General features: G+C 38.1%; 1 non-coding gene across 1 annotated transcript; it reads left to right on the plus strand.

The window, feature by feature from the left end:
- Positions 1-576: 576 nt before the first annotated feature.
- On the plus strand, positions 577-766 carry LOC129402662 (U2 spliceosomal RNA). The gene has a single exon (XR_008628766.1). It is a non-coding gene; the product is annotated as a U2 spliceosomal RNA (small nuclear RNA).
- The last annotated feature ends 19,195 nt before the right edge of the window (positions 767-19,961 follow it).

Consider the following 19,961-nt stretch of genomic DNA (forward strand, 5'->3'; position numbering starts at 1 on the left):
CTTTACAAAGTTTTATCCTCTAAAACTTTGTTTTCCTATTAAAAATATGAATTAAGCTAATCTGAAATTAATTATAATTTGCCATGCCATGACTGAGTCTTCCTTTTCTAATATACTTCTAATTGTATCATTGGGAAATTAATGGTAGAGTCTTTTGTCTAACACATGGCAAAATGTCTTGAATAATGTAGGATATGATACAACTAAGAAATTCTAAATGTGTAAAAAATTCATACTGATATAACATCAACTTGGAACAAATCTAAAATATTATTATTTGGTTTAAGATTTTTCTGACCTCTCCAGACCAGAATAAAACTCTCCCATGTAGTAATGACTCTATTCTAACCGACCTTATGCCTAATACAATATGCATCTTTGGAAATTACCAACACTTCTTTGGCAGAAGCTGTAAGTACATTTTTGGGCCATGGACTTCTGCTTTCTTCTGGATTCTTGAGAACCAACACAATTGTTTTATTTCTCCCTAGAATAATTCATAGAAAGTGAAGTATGTGCCAAGATTTAAAAAAAAGAAAAGCAGAAGGAAAGATTTATTCTCAAGAATCCCAGGTCATTGCTTCTCAGTCTTTGGGCTAAGACCAAGTGCAGTATCTGTTCTTATCAGTTTACTATCTGATATTTCCTCTATTTGAGGACAATATATTAAATGGGTTTTTGGATCTAGGAGTTAGAGTAGGAGCTTGCTTCATCTACTTAATGCATTGACCTAGTATTGCAGTACCTCCATAAAGGTATAAAAAAGAAAAAAAAACAATCCTATGGTAGAAAATGACTTCCTTCCACTTGATAGTAAAATCTGTATTAATTAATATATTGCTAAAACATGATCTCAGAGTCTGACTGAATAAGAGACTCCACCAAATCTCATACACTTAAAGATGTCCAGGGTCATAGGTCTTAGAAGTAACTGAGTGTTCCTTTGCCCTATGAATACCAGATGGGAGGCTGAAGTAGGTAGTCTTGTTCTGAGGTAACAAAGCATGAGGCAGGCAGAGATCTCAGAAAACTTTTCAAACCTGTCTGACCTGAGAATGAGAAAAGTTTCTGAGTTTGAAGCAAGAAAAAAGAAATGCACATTTGGCAATAGCCTCATTTGCTTGGAGGGTGATCACTCCACTTTCTCTTCTGTCACTACCTACCTTTGACTTTCACTGCTCATTAGCACCTTTGACAGACAGTGGGCAGAGAGGGAGAGAAGATGGAACTCAAATTCATCCATTTGAGGTGCTAATTCCTGACTTTTACACCAGGCTGAATTGCTTGTACATTTATTGGACAATTTAAAGTTATTTTTCTAAACCTTTCGGTCATTCATTGAGTGACATTTGTATTGTATATTTTCCCAAAGAACTGAAACATTTTGCCCACTTTGCCTAGCCTTGCAATGAAAGATTTTTGCAAATGACTAGATGTGAGTACTGCATTTCCATAAGACAGAAAAAGCTAACTCAATTTTTCTATGTTAATGGGGGAAAGAGGTAACATTGGAAATCTAAATAAAGGGGGAAAATATATGCTGCATTTGTGACCCCTGTCTCTCATTACAGCTTATATCAAGAGCTGCTACGATAGTGAAAAAGATTAGTGTGAGTTTAATTTAACTTGAATATTCTCTGGTGTAGATGCTAATAAGCAACCAAATGACCTAAAGCTAGAGAACAGGAGGGAGATAGGGAAGGAGCAAAGTGCTTGTAAAACTCACACATTGGATCATTAACCCTTGAATAACTGAGAGTTGGTTTCAGATAATTCATGCTGTATTTGTCTAAAAAAACAAAGAAGTCATGAATTGCTCTAGCCAATTGCACTGAACAAGTAACAATATGTGTACAAAGAGGTTATGTCAATATTGCAATACTGCGTGATGTAGTACAGAAAAAAGGGGGTGCAGACAAGGCGGATAATTGAAACATAGAACTAATTCCAAAACCTGATATCAAGTGAGATTTGTAACTGCTTTTTTCACCAGGCTACAACTAGGCACCGAAATTCATTCAGCTTCATTTCCTTCCTTACTCCTCTACCAGTTACCTGGAGGAATGGAAGTATAAATAAACCAAGAAGGGCAAAATAGAAAGGGAATAAATAAGGTAGAGAATAGTTTATGATATTGTATAGCAGCCCCTAAAAGGTTGACAGATGACTAAACTAAATTTGCATCAATTCATGTGACCACTGTGTAATTTGCTTTGATGGAACAAAGAACCACTATAAGTCTCATAAGGGTAATACTTACTATCACTTTAAGGATTATAGGTTTGAGCTTTCAAGACCTGTACCCCAGAGGCTGCTTATTTTCTCTTATATACTTTGCCTGCAATTATGGCAAACTCCAACCCCACCACTTGAACTGAGCAGTCACATTTACCATGTGACTCTAAACCGAATCATAAGGAGATAAAGGCAGTGAGCACAGACTTATGGAAACTGCTTCAACTTTGAAATGCACAGACCCACTTTCAAGTCTCAAGTATACTACTTGGACGTGCTCTTTTTGCAAAGTCACTTAGAAATTTGAGCCTTAATTTACCTATTTGCAAAACTGGGATTATTGTGATGAAAAGACGATATGTGTAAATGTACTTTATAAAATAGAAGCGCTCTATAAATCTTACTAGTGTTAAGGGGAAAGTCATATGAGACATCCAATAAATAACTATGATGATTTTCATACCTCTGGTGTGCATTTGGGAAATTTGGTTAAAATGGAGATACCATGACTTATTTTCAGAGATTCTAATACAAGAGAACTGGAAAGACACTTAAGGCCTTTTGTTTTTAAATCACTGCCTTTGGTGGTTCAGAGACTGATGATCCATGGATTATCCACTCAGAAACATTGCTCTGAACTACCAATTGACACATTTGGTAAGAACAGCAAAAATGGGTGATGAGCAAGTTCAAAAATCGAAATGGAAGCAATGCTATTCTCCTATTTTCAAAAAGATAAAATTATCTTTCAAGTATACCAATGTGAAAATGCCAGTTATAGAAATTTACTGGAATAAATAAATAAGCTTGTTTGGAGGTGGTTCTAGCAGGGGAGCACAGCTACTCGTATACCCTCAACTGAAGACCGGTCCGTCTCTATTCCGGGAAGGCCATCCTCTTCGACCGAGCGGGCAGCTTGGGGAGAGACGCAAATGGAGTGGAGAGGGAGGAAGGGGATACTCGCCTAGCCAACAAGATCAGCCGAATCAACCCTGGAAATCAATGGGTGACAGATGTTGCAGCCAGATCACCCTCGGGTAGCACGTTTGCCTTGCACGCAGCCAACTGGGGTTCTATTCCTTCTTGTCCCTCTCAGAGAGCCTAGCAACCTACCGAGACTATCCCGCCCACACAGCAGAGCCTGGCAAGCTCCTGGTGACCTATCCAATATGCCAAAAGCAGTAACAAGAAGTCTCATAATGGAGACATTACTGGTGCTCGCTCGAGCAAATCGATAAGCAACGGGATGACAGTGACAGTGATACAGTGAAATAAATAAGGGTTCATTTTAATGCAGTCCTCAATATTCCTGTTTTCCTCATTTAAAAAAAGTTCAAGTTCAAATTGGGTCTGTGCTATTTTCACAGTGTGTACTCTGTGCAATGGAATATACTTACAGATTTGTGCAAAAACTGTACTCAGTGGAGCATTCCTTTAAGGTTAACTATCAGAGAAGTCTCTGGACCCAAAATAGAAGCTAATCTTCAAATTGCATTTATTTATTGACTTTACTTTTTCTTCTACCTTTTTTTAAAGCTTAAAATATAATATAAAGTTTTTTATTTGAATTTTCTTTTTTAAAGGAAAATCCACATACTAAAAAAAATCTAATCTGCCCATTTTAATAATAATTCCTAAGCTATTTGGGTTGTCAGATTCAATTCACTTTTTAAGGTAATTGCTGGAAATACATACTTTTGTCTATTTCATTTTGATTAAAAACATCACAAGGGACTTGTTGGTTTATTAAAATAATTTAAATTATTCATCCCCAAATTAAAACACGAGGTATAACATTATAGTGCTTTTGAGAATGCCCTCAATGTTCCTAATATGAAATTATGAAAACACATTCTGCAAAACTAAAATCAGTTATAGTACATAAGAAAAATGTATGAAGATTAAAAAAAAAGTGCTGTCTCTCTGTAAATGTCATATAAATGCATCCCAAATGCGTTTATGTGATGGAACCTAAGAGTTCTCATTTCTGAAAAGGCCACACAGTATCTAAATTAAAAAAATTTAATTAAAAAATTTAATGAGTAATATAGATTACTATAGCATCAATAAATGACAAAAATTATGGAAACTGCCTCAGATTTGAAATGCACAGATCCAGTTTCAAGTCTTACGTATCCTATTAGTATACAGAATCTTCAAGTAATTAAAATCCCCAAGTTCTGGTTGTTCAGCATGTACTTGCTCTATCATCAGTGGGTGTATGAGTCTAAGTTAAGCTATTGATAGCACTAAAAACAAACAAACAAACAAAACCTTTCCACTGAAGGATGAAATGCACCACTAAGCCAGATTTGACTGACTAATGATCAGAGTGACCCTTGGCTCATTGCTTTCCTGTTAGGAAAAGAGAGCCTAAGGTTTCTCTGTGTGTCTAGATTTTTCTTGAGAACCCAGGGTTTATTTTGGCCAAAATTCTGTCTGTAAAGTATGATTCAAGTGAATTAAAGTTCAGAGCTTCTGGAATTGAATGGGCTATGATTGTGCAAATTTAATTTTAGATAATATGCCACATTTAGACATTTGCTTCTAGGCTTCTATTACCCAGAGGGAAAACTGCTAAATCAGGAGAAAACGAGAGCGTTGTGTAGCGGAATCACACTGCACCAGGAAGGCAGAAACCTGGAAAGAGGCCCCTGTTCCACCATAATTAACTCTGCGACCTTGGGCAATCCGTGCGGTCTCTCTGGGCATCCTGTGAAAAATGAGAGGGTTACACTAGATGATCTCCAAGGTCTCCCCAGCTCTCAGCAGCTCAGCCTCTCAGATGTTACAAGGGCTAAATTACTCCAGTAAATGGTTCCTAGGACCACGTGAGCAATGAGAGGAGAGTGGTATTGATGAACAAGAGTCAAAGACTGCTCAAGGAGTTGGTTCTCTGCTTTTGGGGGTTGGGGCTGGGTGGTGAGGTTTGACAGTGTATGCCACTGAATTTACAATGAATTTACAAGAGCTAGGAAAATCCCCTACCACAAAGGCCATATTGGGACCTGGGAGGGTGTAGGAGCAAACATCTACTAAATACCCACTGTCAGTCAGTCATAGTACTCAGTGCTTTTTAACAAGAAACCACATAAACACCCAAAAGCTGCCTGTGTCTGAGTTTGGTTATTACCACATGTAAACCAAGAAAGGATTCTAACCTAAGCCCTCGGGTTCCAAGATATTTGCCCTGGTCATTGCCATCAAGATCACAGGAAAGTAACAGAATTTTTAAGAGAAAATCTGAGAAATCAGATGACTTTGTGAAAATTAGAGTCTGTGTTAGAAATGTTTTATATAAAAAAAGTGACGGGTAATTTGGTTATCACGTCTGCCATAAGGAGTACACACACTAGTTCATGTCCAGTTTCTGAATAATATTAAACCCCTCAAAATTTTCTAGGCCAAAACCATAATTTAAATTTTTCTAAAACTCTTTAAAACTCTTATGCAAATTCAACAATTATGGAACAGAAAGATGTTGTAACCACAGTGCTCTGTACTACAAGAATATCTGTGCAGTATTTGCTTCAATATTCAAATACTTAATAATTAAGTATTATTAGAAAGTGTAGTCTTCAAGCACATAACAATGAAATCTCTTTTTCTTTGAGTTAGACTTTATTTTAAAACCACATCTCTCCATGATTAAAAGAGAAGACTTTTATTTCATATTTACATTCTCCTGTGTTTATAATTTATAACACACATCTTTCTATTAAAAAAAGATTAAGGCAACTTTGGTAGCAACAGAATCTGCCGTTGGGAGTAAAATAATAAAAGGGTAAAGAGAGGAGGAATGTGGCAGCAGGGGATTGAGCAAGACATTAGAGACATAAGCACTTAATCAATAAGAGGTGACAATGGCAGGACCAGGAATGATTCTCATTTGAGGTCAACAGGAGAGGAATCTTTCTGCTCTTGGAAAAGCAACAACAAACAATGAGGAATAAAAAAAAACATAAAAAAATTCCACAAAGAATGAGGCCATGCAGGAAAAATACTCTACAGTAGATTCAACTGGGTAGTTTTAGGAAAATTCAAGTTAATTTAATCCAAAACTGTATGTGAAATCCTAATATAAGCACTGGCATGAGAAGATAAAATGTTGAATAGAAAAAAATTTTAGTCCTCAAATTTCTTACATACTAGTTATGGCTACAAAGAAAAAGTTAACCACAGATACTTATTTATAATTATTGTCTCAATCATGAAAAGGCTACTGAAGAACAAAATACATTTCTTTTTGATTATTCAATAAATATTATGCTCTATAAGAGTTATAAACAAAGTTTTTCTCTGATATTTTGGTATTTTAAACTTGAGGGTTAAGAGGTAGAATTGGAGGCATTAATGTGTAATTTTTGTTTGACTTTTGGGTTGGGGTCACACTCAGCAATGTTCAGTGGTTTTTGATGACTGTGTTTAGAAGTGAGTCTTGTGGGTGCTCAGTGTAACAACCATGGTGCCAGTGAGTTAAACCAGGGTTTCTGGGATGCAAGGCAAGCACTTTAATCCCTGTACTATGCCTCTGGCACCCAAGCATATATTTTTATATTAAGAAAGACAATTCTTGCCTGATTCACCCCAAAGTATGCACTCACAACCCATTGCCATCATCTGGGAATTAAATATGAAGAACTTGGCCCCCCTTTTAATTTCTCTTCTGTCCCAGGGGTCAGAAGACACCACTCAGCAAGTTGCTGACTCCTGAGACCAATCTCCTCACTCAGCACCTACAGCCACAGAGTGGCTGATGTACAGATGTCATGAAGCAAGACTTGAGCAGAAACACGGAAAACTAGTGGAAATGGAAGCAGAGAGATGGTGCTGATGGTGGAGGGGGACGGGGAGCTGGCGCTGGGGGGAATCCCACTCCATTTTCTGGGCTCAGTGTAATAAAAAGAGCCACGCAAAATAAGACCTTTTGATCTAAAGGTAAGAACATATCTTTGCCACTTAATTAACATGACAAAATGATTTACAATTGCTCATTTTGGAAAAACTGGATAGCCATATGGGGGAGAAAAAGTAAAATTTGAGTACTTCACAGCATATGACAAAATAAATACCAGATAATCAGAAATTTAACATGAAACTTCCAAGTTACAACAGTAGAAGATATGTAGGTAGAGAGATATAGACACAAAAATTCAGATTGGAGAGAAAAAGAGAGAAAGATAAGAACGCATTTCACTGTTAACTGTTAAACATTGGGTTCAGATATTAGCCAATGTGGCAGGGATAGAAGAAAGAAGAAGGACAAGTATTATAAATAAAAAAGTAAAAGTAAACTTAGCAGCAGATAATAAAATTACTCGTATTAGGAATTGAAAAGAATTAATGAAACATTACTTTGACCAAAGAGAGGTCTACATGAAAATGTGTAACTATAACCATAGGTTATAGTACTAGTGTATAAACCAATAACCATTATATCTGAACAAAAACTGTATGGTGGAGGGGCTGGAGCGATAGCATAGCGGGTAGGGCATTTGCCTTGCACGTGGTCAACCCGGGTTCAAATCCCAGCATCCCATATGGTCCCTGAGCACCGCCAGGAGTAATTCCTGAGTGCAAAACCAGGACTAACCCCTGTGCATTGCCGGGTGTGATCCCAAAAAAGGAAAAAAATTAACTGTATGGTGGAAAAATAAAAGTCTCTTACAAATGAGTTATCACTATCACTTGTCATTCTATTGATCTTCTATTTGCTCAGGCAGGCGCCAGTAATGTCTCCATTTGTCCCTGTTACGTGCTAGTGTAGCCCAATGATATCTGCTTACTCCAGGAACAGGAAGAGCCTCAAATAGTTCATTCAGGGTTTTGATGAAGAACTCTGACCATCTTGTTGGTGGGCGGACACACGGTCTTTTGATGCCCCGTGGAATCCAGTCAGTAACAGCTCTAGTCCAGCAGTCATCTCTGAATCGCAATATGAGTCCAGCCCATCTGAATTTTCCACACCTTGGCAAATGAGACGGCGTCCCTGATTCTTTTTTTTAAGTGCTTATTTTATTTTATTTTTATTATTATTTTTAAAATTTATTTATTTTTAATTAGTGAATCACCGTGAGGGTACAGTTACAGATTTATACACTTTTGTGCTTATGCTTCCCTCATACAAAGTTCGGGAACCCATCCCTTCACCAGTGCCCATTCTCCACCACCAGTAAACCCAGCATCCCTCACACCCTCCCCAATCCCATCTCCCCCCACCCCACCCTGCCACTGTGGCAGGGCATTCCCTTCTGTTCTCTCTCTCTAATTAGCTGTTGTGGTTTGCAATAAAGGTGTTGAGTGGCCACTGTGCTCAGTCTCTAGCCCTCATTCAGCCCGCAACTCCCTTCCCCCGCATGGCCTTCGACTACATTATAGTTGGTGATCCCTTCTCTGAGTTGCCCTTTCCCCAGAATGTGAGGCCAGCCTCCAAGCCATGGAGTCAACCTCCTAGTACTTATTTCTACAATTCTTGGGTGTTAGTCTCCCACTCTGTTATTCTATATACCCTAGATGAGTGCAATCTTTCTATGTCTATCTCTCTCTTTCTGACTCATTTCACTCAGCATGAAACTTTTCATGCCCATCCACTTAAATACAAAATTCATGACCTCCTTTTTTCTGACAGCTGCATAGTATTCCATTGTATAGATGAACCAAAGTTTCCTCAACCAGTCATCCGTTCTAGGGCATTCGGGTTTTTTCCAGATTCTGGCTATTGTAAATAGTGCTGCGATGAACATACATGTGCAGATGTTGTTTCGATTATACTTTTTTGACTCTCTGGGATATATTCCCAGCAGTGGTATTGCTGGGTCAAATGGGAGCTCAACCTCTAATTTTTTGAGAGTCGTTCAAATTGTTTTCCAGAAGGGCTGAACCAGTCGGCATTCCCACCAGCAGTGTAGAAGGGTCCCTTTCTCCCCACATCCTCTCCAACAGCGGTTGCTTTTGTTCTTTTGGATGTGTGCTAGTCTCTGTGGTGTGAGGTGGTATCTCGTGGTTGTTTTGATCTGCATCTCTCTGATGATTAGTGATGTAGAGCACTTTTTCATGTGCCTTTTGGCCATTCGTATTTCTTCCTTGGTAAAGTTTCTGTTCATTTCTTTGCCCCATTTTTTGATGGGGTGGATGTTTTCTTCTTGTAGAGTTCAACCAATGCTTTATATACCATTGATATCAACCCCTTATCTGATGGGTATTGTGTAAATATCCTTTCCCATTCTGTGGATAGTCTTTGGATTCTGGTCACTGTATCTTTTGCGGTGCAGAAGCTTTTTAGTTTAATGTAGTCCCATTTGTTGATCTCTGTTTTTACTAGATTGCTTAGTTCTGTGTCACCTTTGAAGATACCTTTATCTTCAATATCGTGGAGGGTTTTGCCGACCTTGTCTTCAATGTACCTTATGGTTTGTGGTCGAATGTTGAGGTCTTTAATCCATTTTGATCTGACTTTTGTGCATGGTGTCAGGTCAAGGTCTAAGCCCATTTTTTTGCATGTGGTTGTCCAGTTGTTCCAGCACCATTTGTTGAAGAGACTTTCTTTGTTCCGCTTCACATCTCTTGCTCCCTTATCAAAGATTAGATGATCATACATTTGGGGTTGTGTGTAGGGATATTCCACCCTGTTCCATTGGTCTACGGCTCTGCCTTTGTTCCAGTACCATGCTGTTTTAATTGTTACTGCTTTGTAGTAGAGTTTGAGGTTGGGGAGGGTGATGCCTCCCATCATCTTTTTCCCAAGAATTGTTTTAGCTATCCGTGGGCGTTTGTTGTTCCATATGAATTTTAGGATTGCTTGATCCATTTCTTTGAAGAATGTCATGGGTATACTTATAGGGATTGCGTTGAATCTGTATAATGCTTTGGGGAGTATTGTCATTTTGACAATATTGATTCTCCCTATCCATGAGCAAGGTATATGTTTCCATTTTCTCATGTCTTCTTTTATTTCATGGAGTAGCGTTTTATAGATTTCTTTGTAGAGGTCTTTTACATCCTTGGTTAAGCTGATTCCGAGGTACTTGATTTTCTGGGGCACGATTGTGAATGGGATTGCTTTTTTCGTGTCCCTTTCCTCTGCCTCATTGTTTGTATATAGGAAAGCCATGGATTTTTGCGTATTGATTTTGTAGCCTGCAACTTTACTGTATAAGTCTATTGTTTCTAAGAGTTTCTTAGTAGAGGCTTTGGGCTCCTCTAGATATAGTATCATGTCATCTGCAAATAGTGAGAGTTTGATTTCTTCCTTTCCTATCTGGATGCCCTTGATCTCTTTTTCTTGTCTAACAGCTATTGCAAGTACTTCCAGTACTATATTGAAGAGAAGTGGTGAGAGTGGGCATCCTTGTCTTGTGCCTGATCTTAGAGGAAAGGCCCTTAGTTTTTCTCCATTGTGAATAATGCTTGCCGTAGGCTTGTGGTAGATGGCTTCGACTATCTTGAGGAAAGTTCCTCCAAAACCCATTTTGGTGAGAGTTTTCATCATGAACGGATGTTGAATCTTGTCGAATGCTTTCTCTGCATCTATTGATATGATCATATGGTTTTTATCTTTACTTTTGTTGATATGATGGATTATGTTGATTGATTTCCGGATGTTGAACCATCCCTGCATCCTAGGGATGAATCCCACTTGGTCATGGTGTATGATCTTCTTGATGAGTTGTTGGATCCTATTTGCTAGTATTTTGTTGAGGATCTTCGCATCGGTGTTCATCAGGGATATTGGTCTATAATTTTTTTTCTTAGTGGTGTCTTTGTTTGCTTTTGTTATTAGGGCGATGTGTGCTTCATAGAAACTGTTTGGGAGAGTTCCTGTTTTTTCAATTTCCTGGAAAAGCTTGAGGAAAATTGGCAACAGGTCTTCTTGGAATGTTTGAAAGAATTCACCAGTGAATCCATCTGGGCCTGGGCTTTTGCTTTTGGGGAGATTTTTTATTACAGTTTCAATTTCCTTAACATTAATGGGTCTATTCAAGTATTCCAAGTCTTCTTTGTTCAGACTTGGGAGATTGTAGGAGTCAAGGAATTCATCCATTTCTTTTAGGTTCTCTTGTTTTGTGGCGTATAGACCTTCGAAGTAGTCTCTAATGATCTTTTGGATCTCACTGGTTTCTGTTATGATGTCCCCCTTTTCATTTCTGATTCGATTTATTAGAGTTCTCTCTCTCTCTCTTTCTTTGTGAGTCTTGCTAGCGGTTTATCAATCTTATTTATTTTCTCGGAGAACCAGCTCTTTGTTTCATTGATCTTTCGGATTGTCTTTTTGGTTTCGATGTCATTAATTTCGGCTCTAATTTTTATTATTTCTTTCCTTCGGTCTGGTTTGGGTTCCTTTTTCTGGTCCTTTTCTAAGGTCTTGAGCTGTGAAGTCAAATTCTCTATGTGGGCCCTTTCTTCCCTCCTGAGGAATGCTTGGAGAGCTATAAATTTTCCCCTTAACACGGCTTTAGCTGCATCCCATAGGTTTTGATAACTCGTGTCCTCATTTTCATTTGTTTCTAAGTATTTCTTGATTTCTTCTTTGATTTCCTTTCTGACCCACTCATTGTTCAGCATTGAGTTGTTTAGTTTCCAGGTGTTTGATTTGGTTCTCCGTGTCGCTGTGTGGTTGGCTTCTATCTTCAGCGCTTCGTGGTCTGAAAAGATGGTTGATACAATTTCTATTTTTCTGATTCTATTGAGGTATGTTCTGGGGCCCAGTATATGGTCTATTTTGGAAAATGTTCCGTGTGCACTGGAAAAGAATGTGTATTCTTTCTTTTGGGGGTGTAAAGCCCTGTATAGGTCTATTAGGCCTCTCTCTTCCATTTCTTCTTTCAGAGTCAGTGTTTCCTTGCTGAGTTTTGTTCTTGCTGATCTATCCAGAGGTGATAGGGGGATATTGAAGTCTCCAACTACTATTGTGCTGTTAGTGATGTCCTCTTTGAGGTCTGTAAGGAGTTGTTTTAAGTATTTAGCCGGTCGTTCATTGGGTGCGTATATGTTTAAGAGTGTGATTTCCTCCTGTTGTACATATCCCTTGATGAATAGAAAGTGGCCTTCGCTGTCCCTTCTAATCTTTTTCAACCTGAAATCTATATTGTCGGATACTAGGATGGCCACTCCAGCTTTTTTAAGGGAGTTGTTTGCTTGCAGGATTGTTTTCTATCCTTTGACTTTGAGTCTGTGTTTACTCTGTTTGTTCAGGTGTGTTTCTTGTAAACAGCAGAATGTTGGGTTTAATTTCCGGATCCATTTTGCCACTCTGTGTCTCTTGATAGGTGCATTTAGGCTATTGACATTGAGAGAGATTATTGTGATGGGGTTTTGTGTCATCTTTCTGTGGGGTTAGTTGTTCTTATGGGGTTCCTCCTTAGCTTACAGTAGCCCCTTTAGACCTTCTTTTAAGTTTGGTTTTGAGTCTATGAAGTTCCTGAGCTGTTGTTTATCTGAGAAATAGTGTATGGTTCCTTCGAGTTTGAGTGAGAGTTTAGCCGGATAAAGTATTCTTGGTGAGGCATTCATTTCGTTGAGTTTTTTCACTATGTCCCACCATTGTCTTCGGGCTCGGAGAGTTTCCTCTGACAGGTCTGCTGTAAATCTGAGGGGTGCTCCTTTGTATGTGATTTCCCTCTTTGACCTTGCTGCTTGTAGAATTGTGTCTCTATCTACAGCATCCTCCATTCTGACTATGATATGCCTTGGAGTCTTTTTATTTGGGTCTCTTTTTGCTGGCACTCTTCGGACTCCTTGTATCTGGATGCCTGCCTTCTCCAGCTCTGGGAATTTCTTAGTAATGATGTCTTTGACTATGTTTTTTTCATTGGGGTTACTTCCCTGTGGTTCTGGTACTCCAATGATTCTTATGTTGTTCCTCTTGAAGTCATCCCCCAGGGCTCTGATTCGCTCTATAGCCATTTTGAGGTCTTTGGCCATTATTTGTTGTTGTCTGTAAGCTTTCTTCAGCTCATCCTCAAGCTCGCTGATTCTGTCTTCAGCTGTAGTCATTCTACTGTTGAGGGCATCTACTGTGATTTTTAATTCATCTATGGTTTCCTTTATTTGTGTGACTTCCGTTCGTAGGTTTGAAATTTCTGCTCTCATTTCTTCCTGCATTTTTTTGGTAGATCGTTCCAGTGATTCATTGATCTCCTCCCTTAACTTATTGGACGTCTGTTCCATGGTTGCTTGGAGTAGGTCGACTCTCCTCCAGATTTCCTCTCTGAATTGTTTATCTGAGAGGTCGTAGATGTTGGGAGCCTCTTTTGAGGTTTCTAGTATCTTTTCTTCTCCCTCTCTTCCTGGAGGGGATTTTCGCTGCTTCTTCATATTGTTATGGAAGTATAGGATTGGAAGTTTGTAGGTGTTTATTCCTACTACCTCTTGCTGAGAGAAGGAGGGGCTCTGTTTGTGCTATTGCTGATGGCAGCTTTATTCCTATTCTAGAAGTCTTCCTTACACTCAGCCTTTTCTTTCTGATTGATGTTGGGGCTTTAATGAAGATTTAAGGCTAAGTTGTCTTTACAAAAGCTTTGCTAAGCTTCTCTTATTCACTGATAATTTTTCTAAACTTAGAGCTGATAGGCTAGTTCGCATAAGTGTATGAGATGTGTTAAAGCGATTTTCAAAGCAAGAAGACTATACCTAATGTGCTAAGGTAGGAAGTAATATATGCGGCCGCATTAGCGGCCGCCGCTCTGGCAGGAGGCCACGCCCCTTTAGGCCACGCCCCTTTAGGCCACGCCCCCGTTTCTTCCTAGCAGGGGCTCCTGGGCCGTGGGTCCCCTGGGAAACGGCCGGGTTGGAGAGAGCCGGACGGACGGGAAAGCTGGGGCGGTGGGACGCGGGGAGTGGCGGCGGCAAGGGTCCCAAGTCCCGGCGGCCGCGTGGGAACCAGGGGCGCACTCGGGAGGCGTGGCTGGGGGTCTCCTGATTACCTGGGAAAAGTCCGGGTTGGAGGGAGCCGGACGGACGGGAAAGCTGGGGCGGTGGGACGTGGGGAGTCTTAAACTCTTTAGAATATCAATCGCAGAGTCTCTGGTGATTCAACTCCATTGTCAAAGAAAACTGAAAAATAAACCAATGAGTACACATTAAACTAAAAGTTTTCTACATTAGAAACTATGGGTAGAATGTAATGATAATTGGGGCTGGCGCGATAGCACAGCGGGTAGGGCGTTTGCCTTGCACGCGGCCGACCCGGGTTCTAATCCCAGCATCCCATATGGTCCCCTGAGCACCGCCAGGGGTAATTCCTGAGTGAAGAGCCAGGAGTAACCCCTGTGCATCGCCGGATGTGACCAAAAAGAACCAAAAAAAAAAAAGAATGTAATGATAATTTACTAAAGGTAAATATTTACACATCATACATCTGATAAAGGGATAATATTAAAGATAATTAAAAGACAAATAAAGCACTCACAAAACTTAACAGCTACAGAATCACAGCCTTACCAAAAAATGGGGAACAAAGCTGAGCTTAGCAGGCACTTTCTCAATAAAAATATATAGATAGTAGACATATAAAAAAGTGACTATCAGAGAAATTCATTATCATTAACTTTCAGAAAAATGTAAATCAAGATGATAATGAGATATCGCCTTATACCAGTGGGAATATTCAAAAAGTCTGGAAACACCAGTGTTGGCTGAGACACAGTGAAAGAGTAAACCCCACCCACTGTTGGTGGAACTATTATCTGATTTAGCCACTATGAACAACTAGAGATGTTCTTAAAAATTAAAAATAGAGGGGCTGGATGATAGTATAGAGGGTAGGGCACTTGCTTAATATGCCTTCCTGGATTAATCCTTGGTATCCCATATGATCCTCTGAGTATTGTGAGCATTGCCAGGAGTAGTTCCTGAGTGTAGAGTCAGGAGTAACCCCCGAGCAACTCTGTATGGCCCAAAGACTCCAAAAAGGAGAATTAAAACTGAAACTACATGTGAGCCAGCAGCTCTTCTTTTTTAGCATCTATCCCAAATACACAAAAACTCCAAAAGACACACACACATCTATATTCATTGCAGTCTACTACAATAGCCAATATCTGCAAATGATCCAGATCCCCAATGGCAAATGAGCTCATAAAGTAATTTCGATACACATGTACAATGAAATACAACTCAGCTATAAAAAAAGATGTAATCTTGACATTTGCTACAAATTGGATGGAACTAGAGTATGCAATGTTAAGTGAAATTAGTCATATGGGGAAGGACAAATGCCAGGTGATATCATTTATATGAAGGATATAAAGGAACCGAGCAAGGGAACGTTCAGTGTGCAAGAAAAACAAACACTTGGGCACTGAGTACAGAACTGAGATTAACAAGTAGGAAGGGGAAGGTGGTGTGAAGGCAAGAAGGAGCCAGACTAGAAGGGACTAAGGATAGCAGTAAAGGGTTGTTGGCATTTTGGTGGTGGTGATAGAACAGCGACTTTTTGTATCAAAAGCATTAACCTATTATCAGCCATGTTATATAAAAAATAAATTAATACAAAATAAACAATGCACTTCTTAAAAGACAATAAATTTGAACAAGTGAAATTTATACCCTATAGTTCCAGAAGAAGACTTAATAAAATAATTAGTTCTTCCTCATAAATAAATTTAAAGCATTATAAAAATAACACCAGATCTTTACACGGGGCATAGAGAACTTATTTATTAGATTCATTTGAAAGAACACACAGACAAGCAAGAATAACAAGGAATAAACATGAAAAATATGAGTAATGAGAATGGAGCTTAGCTTATCAGATATAAAAATGGATACATAATTAAATATGTAATTAAAACATTTTTATATTGGCAATGGTAATGGGACAGGATGGAGAAATCTGGAAACAACTTCACTCACATGTGAAAATTTAAAGTAAATAAATATAGTTAGGTTATAGAGTACAAAAATATTGCATTCAAATCATAGGGGAAAAGATGGACTATTTAAGAAGCAATAATGGGATAACTGAAGAGCCATATGGAAAAAGATGAAATTAGATCCATTCCTCACCGATATGCCAGGATACATTCCAAATGAATAGAGATTGAAATGCCAAGTAATCAAGTCACAAAGAACAAAAAGAAAACACAAGCAAATCCCACTATAACCTGGAAAAGAAGAAAACCTTCCAAGATTCATAATCCAGAATCAATAGGGGGAAAAAACTGCATTTGTTTTCATAAAGTAAAAATAGTTGTGTACATATACATACAAAACATGTTGATGGAAAAGGCAAGTGACAGTGTGAAGTACATTTTGTACTTTATTTACAAATAAAATGTTATTTTTATCAATATTCAGAACATATGAAGAGCTTCCAAAAATAGAGTAGAAAGGCAGTGACTGTAAAGTGGGTTAGAGATATGAATAAGAAGAACACATAAAAAGAAAGGCAAGTGGCTCTTAAACAGAGAAACTCAGTTTTACTAATGACAAATGCAAAATAAAGCTACCCTCAGATGTTTTTTTCCCCTAAGAGATTGGCAAAAGTACAAAAGTCATATAACCAACCCTATTGGTAAGGTCATGGGGAAACAAACACGCTTATATGTTACTAGAAGAAATGAAAATTAGTATAAAACTGTGGAGAGCGAATTTGGAAATATTTAGTGAGATTACACATATATCTGTGACCCATTCAGAGAAATTTGACTTAATGCAACATTGGCAACAGCATTATGATGGTCAAAATATTAATAATTGAAGTATTATTGATAATAGCAAAAACTGGCAGTATATTTTTTGGGCAAGTGATTAGGCAAATAAACATAAAAACACTTCACAAAAAAGTATTACACAGTTGTTAAAAAGTAATGGAGATACATCCATGTTCAACCATGAAATTAGTGCCATGATATAATGTTAAGTGGGAAGCACAAAATAAAGAGAAGTAAATAATATATCAATTTACATCATGTTTATCAATTATACATTTATCAACGATATATTTATAACATATCAACTTATACATAAGTATAAAAATGTAGCTTAGCATATTTTAAGGGATAAATGAATTTGTGTCATTAGGCATAGATTTCTGTATACCTGTACATATGCACATCTGCTTTAAAACTAACTGGAGCGATAGCACAGCGGGTAGGGTGTTTGCTTTGCATGAGGCCGACCCAGGTTCGATTCCTCTGTCCCTCTTGGAGAGCCCAGCAAGCTACCAAGAGTATCCCACCTGCCTGGCAGAGCCTGGCAAGCTACCCGTGGTGTATTTGATATGCCAAAAACAGTAACAAGTCTCAGAATGGAGACATTACTGGTGCCCGCTCGAGCAAATCAATGAACAACGGGATGACAGTGCTACAGTGCTACCTCTAAGAAGATCAACAAACATGGGAAGTTTAGGCTGAGCAATTAGAATTCTTTGAATATATCATACAGAATTGATTTCAGAATCACATAAATATTTCTATGACAGAGGAATTTGAAAAAGAACAGTTGTGAAACAAAGCCCCTAAGTGTATACCCAACCTGTAGTGTAAACACATAGTACACACCTACTAGAAACATATCTAGATGATGTTAAAAAGATATTTGATTGCACATCTTTCTTAGGATATATACTAAATAGAAAAGAATTGCTAAAATTTCTTTTCTAAGGAAAGTGTGGGGGGGAATTAGATGACAATGTTAATTCTGTCTTTTCACATGCTTATGATTAAGCAAGGAATTGATCACAGTAAAGTCACCAACAATTGTGATTTTCACGTGAAGTAAGAACCATGTAGTTCCAAATTGAATTGCAGTCTACTAGTATTAATATCAATATATTTTGTATATTTAAATATTTGTGTGTCTGTGAATTGAAAACTATTGAAGTTGTGGTATGGGATGTTATTCTCTTTGTGCGTGCATTATGTTTTTAGTATATGTGTATTCATAATAGAAAATGTAATGCTACATATACAGTAAAAACATCCTAACTTTGTTCACAGAAAGGACAAAAAGCAAAAAACAATAAACCTGAGAGCAAAGAGCATCCCTTAGTGCTTAAAATCATTCTCTTTAAGACCTTTGTAACCACAGAAGGAGCCAAGATTTTCAGGATAAATGAATTAAAGTCTAGGAAGAAGATATCCAATATGACAGTGGAACTATGAAAGTCAACAGAGGATGTATTACGAGCATCAGCAGCCTGTGTGAAGAGGCGATCACAGGTCAAAAATGGTACAGTTTCAACAGGAGCAATGATAACAAGCACATGTATACAAATATATAATATATTTTAAATCCCGAATTTAATAATGTTAGAAAAATAGTCATTAAGCATCATCTGGAGGAAGCTGGTGCACCAACTATTTTGAAAGGTGCTATATAAAGACAAAGAATGGATCGAGAATGCTATCACTCCTGTCCCTCCTGTGAGCTTTATCTCCCTGTAATCCAGCAGCTAATGTGGAGATGTTCTTGACAGAAATCTTCCATCAACTCAGTGAGGAAGATACAAGAGAGAATTACTATTTCACAACAACTTCTCATGAATTAGGTGAATTTGATCTTAAAAGACCTACCGGGTGCCATTGTTTTCTGCTAACATCACAGAGTGAGAGAACCAAGCACATGGAGATGCACACTACCAACCAGAGAGTTGTACTATTGTACAACAAGTACTATTGCTGGAAAAATCTAACCCGAATCTGATGAAGTCTCAGAGCTAACTACCATCAGCTTTCAGAAAATGCATGTCAAATAATAGTACCAAAATTCAGAGTATAAGTCACATAATTCTCTCAACAACTAAAACTGTTAAGGAAAGATAAGGAAAAATGGGTTAAGAACCTGCAAACTATGAAAAACATTTAAACATTGCAACATAAACCTTCGGTTAATTCCAAGTCAAGGAAGCAAAATATTTCAAATATTTCAACATTGGGGGAAATATGACTGCTGATTGGAAATTGTAGGACTATAGCACTGTCGTAGCACTGTTGTCCTGTTGTTCATCGATTCGCTTGAGTGGGCACCAGTAACGTCCATTGTGAGACTTGTTGTTACTGTTTTTGGCATATGGAATATCCACAAGGAGCTTGCCAGGCTCTGCTGTGTGGGCAGGATACTCTCGGTAGCTTGCCGGGCTTTCCTAGAGGGATGGAAGAATCAAACCCAGATCGGCCACGTGCAAGGCAAACACCCTACCCGCTGTGCTATCACTCCAGTCCTGATTGGAAATTAGATAATATTAAGGGGCTATTTTAAATGTTCATACATGTAATTATGGTTTTGTGGTTGTGTTTTAAAATTAGATCATTTTTTCAGAGGTATGCACCAAAATATTTTCAAGTGAAATGAAACAATGTCTGAGATTTGCTTCAAAATAATCTGGGAGGGCAAGATCAGTGATAGGATAACCTGGAGTGGCTGTGAGTTACTACATGTGGGTGTTGGAGAGGAGTGATTACATGGGAGAGTCATTATATTATTATTATTATTATTAATTACTATTTTATCCACTGGTGTATTTTGATATTTTCTATAGAAAAAAGATTTTAAAATACACTTACACCTGAGGCTCAATACATCAATTTGATTTTCAGTTTTTAAATAGGAGACTTGTGGATGCCATTATTTTTCCTGAAAGATGCTCATTCTATTCTCCATGTATATATACATGTGTGTGCATCACATACATTAAAACTATATAAACATCTGTCATCATCATCATCATCATCATCATCATCATCATCATTCCGTTGATCATCGATTTTCTCGAGCAGTCTCAGTAA

This window comes from Sorex araneus, chromosome 2, assembly GCF_027595985.1.
Source record: "Sorex araneus isolate mSorAra2 chromosome 2, mSorAra2.pri, whole genome shotgun sequence".
Lineage (NCBI taxonomy): Eukaryota > Metazoa > Chordata > Mammalia > Eulipotyphla > Soricidae > Sorex > Sorex araneus.